This window comes from Rhinopithecus bieti, unplaced genomic scaffold (assembly GCF_001698545.2).
Source record: "Rhinopithecus bieti isolate Rb0 unplaced genomic scaffold, ASM169854v2 scaffold_10351, whole genome shotgun sequence".
NCBI classification, from domain to species: Eukaryota; Metazoa; Chordata; class Mammalia; order Primates; family Cercopithecidae; genus Rhinopithecus; species Rhinopithecus bieti.
In genome coordinates this window covers 2,663,293-2,673,214 of record NW_016806805.1, presented here as the reverse complement: position 1 = coordinate 2,673,214, position 9,922 = coordinate 2,663,293, and the positions used below count along the sequence as shown (strand labels likewise).

At 34.6% G+C, this 9,922-nt stretch overlaps 1 pseudogene; it reads right to left on the bottom strand.

Annotated features, from left to right (window-relative positions):
- Positions 1–4,817: 4,817 nt before the first annotated feature.
- On the bottom strand, positions 4,818–5,842 carry LOC108533162 (annexin A2 pseudogene; annotated as a pseudogene).
- Positions 5,843–9,922: the final 4,080 nt, after the last annotated feature.

Here is a 9,922-nt window from a genome sequence, read left to right as displayed (position 1 = left end):
ATATTGTGCATGTGTCTTTATAGCAGCATGATTTATAATCCTTTGGGTATATACCCAGTAGTGGGATGGCTGGGTCATATGGTACATCTAGTTCTAGATCCTTGAGGAATCGCCATACTGTTTTCCATAATGGTTGAACTAGTTTACAATCCCACCAATAATTATATTTTAATTTTAGTTCTTGCAAAATAAAAATGGTTAAAATCTTACTTGTAAGTAGAGTATTCTACTGGCTAATATAAGTTTCCTATTTAGTGTTTTATTACAATGTATTATGTATGCAATCATATTTAATTTATTTGTTTAAACCTATAACCAGTATAGCCTAATATTCACTACTTGCCTAGAAACTGAATGTATCTTGGGATTGCAGACATAAGCACCCTTGTATCAGACCTTCAGCTGGCCTGATAAATGGTCCAGTGTTTTTTTTCAAATCAGCTGGGACAAGTCAGGTGACAAATGATTTCCATTAGCTTCAGCAGAATGGAAACAAAACAGATCAATACAAATGATTTGCAGCAAGTTTAGATCATAAATTTCCTTTTGCCCCTGTACATCTTTTTAATATAGAAGCTTTTTCTTTTCATAGCAGAGAAAAAAGTCATTAGAGAATTGAAAATTCTAGTTACAGCAAACTGTCTCTGATTTAAGGTGAGACCATTTTAATGCACTATTAGTTTTATCCAATGGTACATAACAATATTATTTTAAAATATGGCAAACAATAAAAATGTTAATAAGCAACGTTCCAGAAAATTAATTTTACCTGTAAGCTGTGTAACAACCATAAAATGCTGAAGTCTACAAAGTGAGCTTTTTGTTTCTATTTTAAGACCCTCATTGTTTGAATATTTTTCTTTAATTCTATTTCTTAACCATTTGTGTTATAATTAGTTTTGATCAGCAAAGGTATCTTCACTTCCTTGCTTTGTGTTCTAAAGATGTGGTACTACCTTTATGTATTATGTTTCAATGTTAGCAAATTATAGAAAAAGAAGGATGGGGAAAGAAGGAAGAAGAGTATTAAAAAAAAAAATCAAACCACAAAAAGCAAATTAGGGTTATTTACCTTTTTCCTAAGTTATTCCAGTATATATAGATTCTTACATAGTCATGGAGGAATTTGTAAAGACCCATAGAAACACACCCAGTAATGTCCAAGGGAGTCCTGGCAGTTAATAGAATCATGTATTTACATGATTTTGTAGACCTATAAAGGCTGAGCATAAAACTATCAGTCATGTTACATGTACCAAGAGCATCCACTCTGAACAAGTTCTGCTATAGCCAAGGAAAATGTATGATGTATGTGCCATTCAATGCACCCATGGGGGTCCTCTCACTGCTGTAATAAGCAGATAGCTTTTACCTCAGTATAGAAATGGTAGTTCGAATTCATCACCACTACCTGAGAGAGAGAGAAAGGCTGGGATACACGGGGCGCTCTCCAGCTGACCGTTGTTGCTGTATGAACAAGCGCAAGGGAACAGTATCTCAGCTTCCATAGCCTTTCTAACAAGTGAGTTAACCTTTCTCAAGATTATAACTTATAATTTAAATTTATAATTTATATCACAAGCATACAGCAAGAGAAGATGATTCAAGATGAAGATAAAAAGAGAAACAAAAAACAAACTTGCTTTTATGACCCAAATAACTTGAAGGAGTTTCAGCTTTTTTTGGCTGGTAGGGGAAGCGCACATGGGTGTGAGATTAGGACAGGGATACATTTATCCCCTCAATAGCATTTTAAAGTTTACAAAGTCACCCAACTTGTCTTAGTAGCATGAAATATTTTTTCTGGACTCGTAATTTCATTCATAGAGTGCTCTACTCCTTGTATGAAAACCCGTGTTTCAAGCCTGACTCCATTCTTTATTCTCAGTAAGATACCTAAAAATCATTTAAATAGTTCATCATCAGACTATTATTTGAAAATCAAGCAAAATAATATCCCCCCTGTCTAGATCCTAATGCCTATCAGCATCTGGTTTTCAAACTGCCCTAATGAGTCCAAAGTGTGTATGAGTAGAGCATAATGTTAAAGAATGTGGAGTCTCCAGTCAGACTGCTTGGATTCAAATCCAGACTTTGCAAGTTACTAACTTTGTGAATTTTGGCAAGTTGTTTAACGTCTGTGTGACTCAGTTTCCTCAACTGTGAAAGAGCGATAACAAGCATTCCTACCTAGTAAGATTGTGGTGAGGATTAAGGAAGTTAATATAGTAAAGTGCTCATAATAGCACCTAAATCATGTCTTCCTATCTGTTTTAGCTATTATTATTACTACTACTAATAGTATTATTGTTGTATTATTGGTGTGTGTACAAGAATGTCAAAAACAATTTGAAACAGGAGCTGAAGACTTGCAAGAAGGTAATAGAGGATTAGGAGTCTTATTTAAAAAAATAAAAAAAATAAAAAAGCTTTTACCTTCCAGGCACTCACTGACTTTTGTGACATATTGGAGAACTTTAGTTTGGTTCTCCTGGGAAGCCAGCCATCATGTAAAATATCTGAATGCCAAGAGGCTGCTATGATGGAGAGGACTTGTGTAGTCTCATTGGTCACCTGGTTAAGCTGAATTCCTTGGTGAGCCCTAGCATTAAAGGCCATGAGAATGAGCCATATTAGATGCATATTTAACTCCAAATATCAGATGACTGTCCCAGTTGACAACTGACTACAACTACGTGAGACATTTCAAGCTGCCCAGCTAAAGCTTTCTTGAATTCCAAACATGTAACATCATGAGCAAAATAAAAGCGTTCATTGTTTGGTGGTGTTACATTTTGAGGATTTTTATCATGCAGTAATAGCAACCAGAACAGCATCAGCTCTGTTCTCTGCTCCTACCTTCTTTCCATGAACCCAACTTTTTAGTCTTTTAGTTTTCCTGCCTCCTATGTACCTTTGTGGCCCTCCAGCTAAGCTCTTTGCCTGGAATCATAGTCCATTACCTTGTAATGAGCATTTGCATTACAAAAAATGTAACTAGCTATCAGTTCATCTTTCCAAGATATGACTCTGGAATCTTGCTTTCTCATATTATCTTTTGTATTGCCTTGAAATAACTTTTCTTTTGTTCTACTTTGTTGTAAATGTTATTTGGCTTTTCCACTTGTAGAAACATTGGACTACAGCAAGCTATTCTTTCTTAGTCAGAAGCAAAGTTATTATTTGCCTTAATAATGAAGATTGGATTCTAAAATCATTATGGACTCAATTCCTTAATTGTACGTAAGGAACTAGAACTTGACTCATTAAAATTCAAAAGATTTTCTATTAACCATAAATTATTCAGAAGTCTTCTACTTCTTAAACCTAGTGTACTTCAATAACATTCCCTCAGAACAAAACCCATCTTCTTCAAAATTTCTTACTCTAAGACTAACAACAAGCCATTCATCACCATCAAGACATCCTCTGAGTCTTCTTTTACTTTTTTACAGAGTCAGCTGATGTTCTTTAGAAAGAGGACATTTACTTTCCTGTGGAGCCAGCATTCCATGAGTGACCACCCATATGACTCCCTTGCCAGAATTCTTAATTCATCAGCTTTTTTCTGTAAATCCTCAACCTGGGTTCAGTCACATATTTCCATTTGCTCTTCCAAATGGAATTCACAGTTAATTGGAGAAATGCAACAACACGTAAATTGGTGCTAATGCAACCTTACAGTTCTAGGGGCCTGTGCTGACAGAGGTGGACCTTCAGTACCCTGCCACTTTTTTAGTATTATATATTCTATATAATGCTGGAGGTTCTAGATAGTGAAGTAAGTCAGGAGAATAAATAGATATGCATATTTAAAAGGAATAAATAAAATTTCACTTTTGTAAAATAATATGATTGTACATAAAATTCAAAAGAACACTTAGGTAATTTTCAAATTTGTGTAAGTTTTATAAGGTAATGAGCAAGAGTAAACAGACATATATTGTATTAGTCTATTGCAATAATTAACAATTAACAATTACATATTAAAATGCAATTTAAATGTTATTAAAATATAAGGGATCTACAAATAAATCAAACAAACATACAACTTATTTGGACAAATTATAACATATCACTAGAAAATTTTTTAAAAATCTAAATTAATAAAGTATTATGTTATGATCAGGATTATAAGATTCATTTGTAACAATGATAATTTTACCCATATTGATTATAGTTTAAAATTATAACAGATTTGTAAATCCTAGCCAAGTTTATTTATTTTTGAACATTGAAAGGATAGAATTTGTCAAGGTTCCCTTGAAGAATAACAATGTGGCATGACTTGTTCTACAGATACAATTTTGTAATATAGAGTTACAATATTTAGTATACATAAAATCGTTTTAGTAAATGGTAATGAGAAAATTAGATACGCTTATTCGGAAAAGAAGACTCAAATGTGAAGTCATGTCAATATAGAATAAAATACAAAAGCAAAATACTAAAGGATCCAAAATTAATATATATAAAGATATTCATAACTTCAAGGTATATAAACAATTTCCTTTTTTTGTTTCTAAAGTACAAATTCAGTTTATTCATCTGTTTCTGACACAGTACACAGGAGGCAAAGTGTTTCACACCATAGACTTCACTTCCAATTCCCTGGAATGTTCGTTTCTTTGGCTTGCAGGAGAGACTAGACAGGAAAGCCAGGCTATGCTTAGGCAACTAAAATGAGGTGGGGGACAATGCTAATGTCATCCTCACAGGGACGGCCACAGGGACTGTTAGTCGCAAGCTGGTTTTCTAGACCTGTTAGCTGGAAGTATGGGGAGCACCATTTCTGGAAGCTCAAGCTATGTTGGGCTTCAGTCATCTCCACCGCACAGGTACAGCAGTGCTTTCTGGGTAGTCGCCCTTAGTATCTTGCTGAATGTAATAGTACAGGGACTTGCCATACTTTCTCTTGAATTCAGGCCTAATTTTCAACATGTCCACTTCACTGCGGGAGACCATGATTCTGATCAGGACCTTATCTCGAATCCCCTTGCCCTTCATGGAGTAGTACACTCGATCAGCAAAATACAGGGTTTTGTTCTGAATGCACTGGACCAGGTTCATGAAAGCATTTTCCAGGTCTCCTGCAACCTCTTTCTTGATGCTCTCTCTTGATGGGCTGTAGCTCTTGTACCTATCAAATACTTTCTGGAGGTGGGACACGGTCTGCTCGGTCATGATGCTGATCCACTTGGGAACATCAGTTCCTTTCCTTTTCACTCCAGCGTCATAGAAATCCCAGGCATCTTGGTCAATCAGTTCATAATCAATGACAGAGCCATCCTCTGCTCTTCTAACCTTTGCCAGGGCAACCATCAGCTTGCAGAAGTCACCATATGTGTCCAAAATAATGTCCTTCTCCAGATCAGTTTTGTACATTTCCTTGTAAACTCTGTTAATTTCCTGGAGCTCCTGGTTGGTTGTTGAGCAGATGATCTCAACGAGGGAGTCCTCGTCAGTTCCCAGCCCCTTCATGGAAGCTTTTAGCGCAGAAGCATCATACTGAGCAGGTGTGTTCAATAAGCCCCAAATCACCATCTCCAGGTGGCCAGATAAGGCTGATTTCAGTGCTGATGCAAGTTCCTTTTTGGTCCTTCTCTGCCAGGCAAAAGCACTATCCTGTCTCTGAGCATTCCTCCTGTTGGTCAAGATGTTGACAATAGTGACCTCATCCACACCTTCGGTCTTGATGGTTTTTTCAATGTTCAAAGCATCCCACTCAGCATCAAAGTTGGTGGAGGCTTTGACTGATCCAATGCACTTGGAGGGAGTGATCACCCTCCAAGCTGAGCTTGCACAGGATTTTGTGAATAGTATACATTTTGAAGGAAGCTGGGCTGGGTGCTGAGAACTGTGAGCATCCCCAGATGTTGAGCAAAAAATTTTCGACAGAACACAAAAAGCACTGATCATTAAATTTATTTTATTTTATTATTTATTTTGTTTTTATTATTATTAATATTTATTATTATTATCTATTACTTGAGATAGACTTTAACTCTTGTTGCCGCAGGCTATAAAAAAAGTGGAATGGCATGATCTCAGTCTCCACTCACTGCAACCTCTGCCTCCTGGGTTCAAGTGATTCTCCTGCCTCAGCCTCCTGAGTAGCTGGGACTACAAACACCCACCACCACACCCAGCTAATTTTTTCTATTTCTAGTAGAGATGGAGTTTTACCATGTTGGCCAAGCTGGTCTTGAACTCCTGACCTCAAGTGGTCCACCCACCTCAGCCTCCCGAAGTGCTGGATTACAGGTGTGAGTCACTGTACCTGGCCTGATCATAAATTTTAAATGTAAGTTTTGGTGATAAAGATTTGATCATAAAAAAGTTAAAGTCTGAAACCATATTTGAAAATTATAAATAAAAGACACATAATCAGAAAATCTAAAGAATTACAAATCAATAAGAAAAATATAAACACAAAAAAGGGTAAAAAATGTGAATAAAGAGGAAATTGGCATGTACAGTAAAACGACTGAAAAAAGTTGTTCAATTTCATTGGTCATCAAGTAAAAGAATATTAAAGTTTCAATAAACTGCACCCAAAAAGAGATAAAATTAAATTCCAGGTGTTTGTTTGAATGTAGAAAAACTCATACTATATTTTTAGGGAATATAAATTCATGCAATCGCTTTGGAAAGCAGTGTGACTTTCTAGTAATTTAAAGATACGAAAATCCCAACTATTTCCTCATAGCTATATAGACAACAGGAATGTATTTATATGTGAACTCAGAAATGTGTTCAGAATATTCACAGCATTTGTCATAAAAGCCCTAAACTGGAAACTGTCCAAATGTCCATTAACAGGAAAGTGGGTGTATACATTGTGGGTATATTGATCAACTGAAATGCTTTACAACAATCACAAGAAAATGGAACTACAACTACACACACTAATTTCAATTGATCTCACAAGTATAGTATTAAGCAAGAGAATTCAGACCCACATTTATGTATAATGTATTATTCCATTTATATAATGCTCAAAAATAGACAAAACTGAATGATTCCATTGAGTTATCATTCTTTAGGTAGCAATGCTACAAAGAAAGTGAGCGGTTATTACCTTGACATTGAGGATAGTGATTGCCTTTAGAAGAAAAGGAGCAGTTTGTGATTTGAATGTGTTTGCAGGGTGTTCATATTATTTCACATCTTGGCCTTGAAAGTGGTTATAGGGGTGTTAACTATATAATAAATTTTAGCTGCACATTTATATTATATGCAGTTTCCTCTATGTATTTTAATTCAGTGTAAGAAATTATTAGAAATATTGTCAGCATCTCATGTCTTATATTTTCATCTTTTCTTCATCAATCTCTGCCAATTATAATTTTATTTTAAAATATGATGAGTAAATATAATTAGAGGAGTAGGAAAAAGAATGGAAGCTACTAAAGTGACGCTGTGGAAATTCTTCATGGTAAGAACAATTTTATGACAAACACTCACTGCTGCCTCAGTTAAGGGAGGTCATGTTTAACCAGCCTTCTGAAATTATTTGAAAATATTACACCTATAATAGATGATAGAAATTCAATGATGTAGTACTCTTGTATTTTCTTCAGGCAAAAGCCATGTTACACATGATAAATTAATGACTAAGGTAACAAGTTATTGAGTAAGAGGTTAGAAATAGTGCTGGATAGAAAACTGATAGCAGAATTCCTTTTACTCACAGGCTAAAGCCATAAAATCCCGCCTCTAGTGTCTTTTTCTGCAATATTCTAACCACGAGATAAGCCATCCTCTAGGTACTGCTGAGACCTTAAGGACTGAAGGAGTCAAGGAAGTCAATATTCTTTTAATCCTCTACCTTTAAGGGCCACCCTATTTAAAAGTTGTGCTGACTTTCTTTCCTCTCTCTCCTTTCTTGCCTCTCCTCTTCTTCCTTAACTTCTCATTCGTCCCCTTTTCTTTTCCATTCATTTGTTTTTTCACCTCCCTGTAAGGGACAGGAAGTGTGAAGCTTTCCAGCCAGAGAAAAGTAAGACTTGCCAGGTGTTTAGTAGTTCTGTTCCTGTAATCTCAATATATTGCAAGTAAAGATTTTGAAAGTAGAATCATCTATCCTATTTTTGAAATTCAAAGACTCAGATATAATTTGAATATTAAGATTAAAATTCAGTAAAATTTTATTCATTGTTATATGCAATAATTGTCATTTTCTTAGGGAAAGTAAAGGAGACATGTGACTTGCTATTTAAGTACTTTGCTTTAATATACATTAGGAAAAATCATTATATTTGGCAATCATCAAAGTAATTTGGGCAAACACACTTTTAAAAGACACTATAGAAACTGTTTTTTCCTGCATTGTACAGTTTGGTGAACTATAATAATCACCATAATCAGATTATTGCCAAGTCTCCATCTTATTTTTGCTTTCGAGACTGGTTTCTATAATTTATTTGTTAGCTTACACACACACACACACACACGCACACATTTTCACACACACATGTGTAATGTGACTTTTGCCTGAAGAAAATACAAAAGTACTACATCATTGAATTTCTGCTATCTATTATAGATGTAATGTTTTCAAATAATTTCAGAAGCCTGGTTAAACATGACCTCCCTTAACTGAACATACCATGTTCACAAACATAACAATAGTCCCCTTTATCTGTAGATTATATGCTTCAAGATCTCCAGTGGTTGCCTGAAACTGGATAGCACTAAACTCTATTTGTGTGTTTTTTCCTATATGCATGGAACCCTGTGTATGTTTTTCACATACATAAATATCTACAATAAAAAGTTTAATTTATAAATTAGGCACAGTAAGAGGTTAACAACAATAATTAATAAAATAAAATAATTATAGCAATATATTGTAAGCAAAAGTTATAATGAATGTGATCTCCTTCTCTCTCAAAATGTCCTATTATAGTTACTCACCTATTTTTACACTGCTTGACTGTGAGTAACTAAAACCAGGAGAAGTGAAACCACAAATAAGGGGGAAATACTGCACTGTGAAAACTCTCTTGTGAGAAATGTCATAAATATTACATAATTTTCTCATATTTCAGATTGATAATATAGACAATCTTTTTTAATTAATTAATTGAATTTGTAGAGATGAAGTCTCACTATGTTGCCCACGCTGGTCTTGAACTCCTGGGCCAAAGTCATCCTCCCACCTTGGCCTCCCAAAGTGCTGGGATTACAGGTGTGAGCCAATGCACCTGGCCAGATAGTATCAACAAACTTAATTATACCAGAGTTGGCTTTCCTTGCACATTTTGAATGAAGCCATCTTTGAAACATTGAAACACTTTGCTCACATACGATTTGTTTTTCTAGTGCCTTAATGCTAAATTTGACTAATTTATATTAGGAAATTAATTGGATTCAAAAATAAAAATTATCTTTGCTAATAATAATTGGAAGTAAGAACTTTTACTCCAATGAACACAAATATCAAAATTTCAAAATTAATGAGAGGTTTCCTGCATATATATCATGTATAGAGAATAAGGGATGTCATTTCCAGGAATATTTCCTAATGTCCAAACTGAATTTGTTGCCTCTGCTCTGTACACCATTTATCATACTTTATTATTAATGTCTATTTTATTTTCACTTCCCCTCCAGGTCAGCACTGTTCAATAGAATATTCTGTGAAGACAGAACTGATCTATATCTGTGCTGTCCAATAGGTTAGCTACTGGCCACATGTGGTTATGACACACTTAAAATACGGCTATTCTTAATCAGAATGCACTGTAATATAAACTACACATTATATTTCAAAAACTTAATGCAACATTAAAATATATAGCATTAATATAATTTTACATAGAATGCATGTTGAAATGATAATATTTTGAATATATGGGGTTACATGAAATATATTATTATAATTAATTTCACTCATTTTTTCCTACTTTTAAATAAT